We start from the raw sequence: 5,650 nt of genomic DNA on the forward strand, positions 1-5,650 counted from the left end.
TCTCGCGTACCAGTAAGGTTTTTATCGGCCATTTTCACGTACCGCGGGTAGACTTTATCGGCCAAAACGCGTACCGGCTATTGAATCTCTCGGCCAAAATCTCCGGGTGCAAACACGTTTCCGAAATCGCCTGTCCGGGGAACCTTCCGGTCCGATTCAGTTGTCGGGTGCTTCATCGAAGTTGGATAAGATTGGATAACGGTTGCATAGCAAGTGGAATCATGGAATTCGGACGCGTGAGCAGAAAGTTAAGCTCGTCGGAAGGAACCCCTGTCTCGCTGCTGTTCTGGACCAAGCCGATGAGCTCTGAAGCATGCGAAGGACGGTGCACTTCCAGGCCGATTCAGTTTCCGGCCTTCATGAGAATCAGATACATTTGAGTCCTCTTTCCATAACGTCCAAGATCATTCAATTCGGAGCTATGAGCAGGAAGATACGATCTCCGGAATGGACACATGTCTAGATGCCTCTCTCTGATCGTGTAAATGCACTGCAACGATGAGCCCTCCAGGAAGCCTTCCACTTCCCAAGAACCGGAGCTTCCTTCACCAAAGTTGGAGATATATGCGTCCTCTGTCCTCTGCAACCGGAATTACTCAATTCAGACAAGTATCTTAGAAGTTACACTCTCCGGAATGCGAAGTGGTCCAAGCTGCTCTGAATGCTGCGAAAAAGCCTTGCGACTTGGTTAACTCGCAGGTCTGAAGACGAATGCTTGGAAATTGATACTGCAAGTTGAGAAGTGCGGGTAAGATATCAATGGATGAGGTCTGAGGCTCCCGAGCAAGAAAATTGCTAAGTCCACAATCGTGCGACTTAGGCATGTGAGTTGGCCGCGCCTGGAACCAAGCCGCACGATCACTCACAATCTACTCCGACTTGAGCCTGCGACCTGAGTGTAATGGAGACCAACCCGCACGGTTTGTACATTCCTCAGAAACCGCCTTGGTCCTGCGAGTTGAAGAAGAAGAAGATTAAGCCGCAGCAAGACTCGCAAAACATTCCTACTTGGGCGTGCGGCTAAGACAAAGCGATTTAAGTCTCACAAGACAAGTTCTTCATCTACTGCGACTTGGGCATGCTACCTGGGAGACACTGGACCAACCCGCAGGATTCCCACTTTATCCATTAAATCCGGGTCAAGACCCGGTTTGTTCCGGGCTGACCCGGTTCGTTTTTAGAGAGATATATAAATACTTTTACGGTTTTTCCCTAGAGAACTAAGCTTTATTCCTTTTGTCTCTTGCCTCTTTTGTGAAAAGACTCCACTAAGAAGAGAAATATCGATTATTGAGTGTTTAATCAAGAGAGTTTAAGAGATCTTTGTGTTTAAAGCTGCTTTCTTCTAATTCTATCATCTATCTCTTCACCTATACACTTCTAATCATGATTAACAACACATCTTGCAAAGGATCTAGTGTGTTGATCATGATTAGTGAGTAATCTCCATATTAAGGTCTTAGATATGTAGATTAGGGTGCTTAAGTGGTAGATTAGTGAGCTTAGGGGTTAGATCATGCATATTCCACTCTCTACAACTTGTTCTCTATGCTAGATCCATATAAATCATATGTGGTCTAGATTCTGGGCATTTCATGCACCAAAAGTGTTTGATGAAATGCCTGAACCAAGGTTGTTAGAGGTTTAAGTGTTATTCATCATGGGAATGATTGTCTATATGCTTCAATGACAGATTAAACTGATTCTTAATGCTTGTTAACTCATGTTTCACTGATGATGATTGGGTTAGAAACTGTTTTAGCATAGGAGTTAATACCTTCATGAGAGGATTAATTTAATTAAAGATGTTTATGTTGAATGATTTGCTTGATCATATGATTCATTAACTCATTAGTTTATCACTGAAGGCACCCTAATCCACTATCATGTCTAAGACCTTTCTCATCATCATTCATACATTCTCATCATTTGTCATTGTTTAGTTCTTGTTTAATCATTTCATTAGTCTTTAATCCTGTTTAAGTTTGTAGTTGTCTTTAGATAATCAAAAGCACTTTTGTTTGCTTGAATTAAGAACCTGATTACATAGCTTAGTGTCTATCACCACATTCTTGGATTGATAAACCCCTTTTCCTACAAGACAGGGGATTGATAACCTCTACAAAGAGCCTTGAAAACTCTTAGTTATCAATTGGCGCCGTTGCCAAATTGTGGTTTGTTTAGCATTAAGCTCTGATCTGTTCTTGAGATCAAGTGCTTACTTTCTTGTTTTTACTGATTACTTTCAAGTTCTGTTTGTGATTTCAGGTGTATGAACAACAGGTCTAGATCAAGAAGTTGTGGTCCACCTTTCCCTCTCAACGACAACATCAATCTTTTGGTACCAAGGAGGAGAAGGGACAGACGTGGAAGACAGATTGATCAGGCTGATATGGAAGACCAAAGAGAGCATGTGGTGGATATAGAACAACTGGTTCAGGAGCAACAGGCTCAGGGTAATGGAGTTGGTCAAGGGTTAAATCAGGGTAATGTTCATCAGGAACAGGTGCATCACCATCAAGCTTATGTCCACCAGGGACAAGCTCAAGCTCATCAACAGAGGCATCAGGCCAATGTACAGCAAAGACACTAGGTGCACCACCAACATCAGCCCTTCCAACACCAGCAAAGAAGATTTGAGCAACCCCAAGTCTATGTTGGAGAGAATGACAGGGCCAATGCTCATCAGTATGGAGCTGGAATTCAGGCACCACCTGTGCAAAACAACAACTACGAAGTGAAGGCATCCTTGTTGAATATGGTCCAGAACTCAAAGTTCCATGGATTAGCAATGGAAGATCCCTTGGAACACTTGGATCAATTTGATAAGGTGTGTGACCTGACTAAGATTAATGGAGTTTCAGAAGACAGCTTCAAGCTAAGACTATTCCCCTTCAGTCTTGGTGACAAAGCTCACCAATGGGAGAAGAATCTTCCAAGAGGCTCCATTCAAACCTGGGAGCAATGCAAGCAAGCTTTCTTATCAAGCACGTCAAGAACTGCAAAACTGAGGAACCAAATCTCTAGCTTCACTCAGCACAGCAATGAGAGTTTTGGTGAAGCATATGAGAGATTCAGGAGCTACACAAACCAATGCCCACACCATGGGTTTAGTGAGGCTTCCCTTCTCAGCACACTATATAGAGGAGCTCTTCCCAAGATTAGAAACCAGCTGGATACTGCTTCCAATGGGAACTTTCTGGGAAAGGAGATACATGCTGCTTTAGAGCTAGTGGAGAACTTAGCATTGAGTAATGATACTTATGGTGAAGACTATGACAGATCAAATAGGTCTGAAGGTTCAAGCTCAGAACAGAGGCTCACTAGTGAAGTTAAGGAGTTGAGAAGTGAACTGGACAAGCTGAAATTCACAACTCAGAAGCCAATGCATTTTGTTGGAGCGTATGAGGAACCTTCTCAAATCATGGAGAACATAAGTGAAGAAGGTCTTACCCAGGAGGAGCTAAACTACATTGGGAATCAGAGGTTCCAGAGATATCAGTATGGTAATGCCAATCCAAACCTTTCTTACAGGAACACCAATGTAGCTAACCCACAAGACCAGGTGTATCCCAATTCTCAAGCTCCACAGAACTTTGTTCTCAAGAACAAAGTTCAAGGATCTTTTCAACCAAAGAATCAGTTTGCTCAGAATCAAGGTTTTGGTCAGCAACAGCAACCTTTTCAAGGTCCTAGTTTCAGTACACAGCAGCAAAAGGCACCACCAGGGTTTGGTCCACCACAGTTCCAACAGCAGGCGCCAGTTCAACAACAGTTTCAGCCACCAATGGTTCAGCAGCAGCCACAGATGGGGACAGATATGGTTGGTATTCTGCAACAACTACTTCAGGGTCAACAGATCTTTTCAAGCCAAAATGCAGCCATGCAACAGGAAATCAAGGAACTGAAGCAAAACCAGGCATCAAGCTCAAGGAACCAAGGTCACCTACCTGGAAAACCAGAACCCAAGCCCAAGGAATATGCTAAGGCCATTACACTGAGGAGTGGAAAGGAGTTACCTGGTATTGAGAACAACAATGTGATCATTGAGGACAATGATCAAACTGAGGGGGAGGCAGCCTTAAAAAATGATCAAGTTGCTGAGAAACCAAGGACATAAAAGGGTAAAGAGGTAGCAAAGGAACCAGAACCAGAGAAGAAATATGTGCCACCACCTCCATACCAACCCAAGCTCCCATTTCCAGGGAGATTTAAGAAGCAACTTGTGGACAAGGCAAGAGCTGTATTTCAGAAAGCACTCAAGGAGACACCACTCACAATGCCTCTCATTGATACATTCTTAATGATGCCAAAGATGGGAAAGTTCTTGAAGGATGCCATTTTGAACAAGACTAAAGAACTTCAAGGCATGGTGGTACTAAGTCATGAATGCAGTGCTATCATTCAGAAGAAGTCCATACCAAGAAAGTTAACTGATCCAGGGAGTTTCACACACCCTTGGGCCATTGGACCTCTTCTATTCTCTGGATGTCTTTGTGATCTAGGAGCATCAGTCAGCTTGATGCCATTCTCCATAGCAAAGAAGCTGGGCTTTAGAGTCTTCAAACCTGCAAGGAACTCTCTTATCCTTGCAGATAGATCAGTTAGATTGCCTGTTGGTATGTTGGAAGATCTACCTGTCAAGATTGGTGGTTTTGAGGTTCCAACAGATTTTGTTGTGCTGGAAATGGATGAGGAACCAGTAGATCATCTTATCTTGGGCAGGCCATTCTTAGCAACTGCAGGAGCTATTATTGATGTGAGAGGTGGGATAATAGAGCTTCAACTTGGGTCTGAAAAGCTCAAGTTTGATGTGAACGAGATGATGAAGAAACCCACCATTGAAGGTCAATGTTTCTATGTGGAGACAATGGATCAGTTGGCTGATGAGTTGCTTGAGGAGCTGAACACTGAGGATCCTCTTCAAGCTGCTCTAACTCAAGAACAAGGAGACAATGGGCTCTTAGCTGAAGCAAGTGAAGGGTACAAGTTGTATTTGGACAATGCTAGAGAGCTGGGTCCAGAGACAAGGTTTTTGGAGCTGGAACAAAGTGGCTCTGAGGTTTTTGCTATCAAAGGATCAGACACCAGCCAAAGCAGCTTGGACCAGGATTGGAATGAGGCTGATGCACCCCCTGTTGAGCTCAAGCCTCTACCAACAGGGCTCAGGTATGCTTTCTTGGGCTTAAACTCCACATATCCAGTAATCATCAATGATAGCTTATTAGAGCATCAAGTGAGTGCATTGCTTAGTGAGATAAGAAAGTTCAGGAGAGCCATAAGGTATTCTTTGGCTGATATTAGAGGGATCTCTCTTGACATTTGCACCCACAGGATCCACCTAGAGGACCAATCTATGTCCTCTATTGAGCATCAACGACGACTTAACCCCAACCTTAAGGAAGTAGTTAAGAAGGAGATACTAAAACTTCTTGAAGCAGGGATGATTTACCCAATCTCTGACTCAAGATGGGTGTCTCCTGTTCATGTTGTGCCCAAGAAGGGTGGGATCACAGTGGTTAAAAACGAGAAGGATGAGCTGATAGCTACTAGGACTGTCACAGGACATAGAATGTGTATAGACTATAGAAAGCTCAATGCAGCCTCTAGGAAGGATCATTTTCCTTTACCTTTCATTGATCAGATGTTA

At 43.6% G+C, this 5,650-nt stretch overlaps 1 non-coding gene across 1 annotated transcript; it reads right to left on the minus strand.

The window, feature by feature from the left end:
* Nucleotides 1-3,004: 3,004 nt before the first annotated feature.
* On the minus strand, nucleotides 3,005-3,111 carry LOC112081702. The gene has a single exon (XR_002896624.1). It is a non-coding gene; the product is annotated as a small nucleolar RNA R71 (small nucleolar RNA).
* Between the last annotated feature and the right edge of the window lie 2,539 nt (nucleotides 3,112-5,650).

This window comes from Eutrema salsugineum, unplaced genomic scaffold (assembly GCF_000478725.1).
Source record: "Eutrema salsugineum unplaced genomic scaffold, Eutsalg1_0 scaffold_10, whole genome shotgun sequence".
Lineage (NCBI taxonomy): Eukaryota > Viridiplantae > Streptophyta > Magnoliopsida > Brassicales > Brassicaceae > Eutrema > Eutrema salsugineum.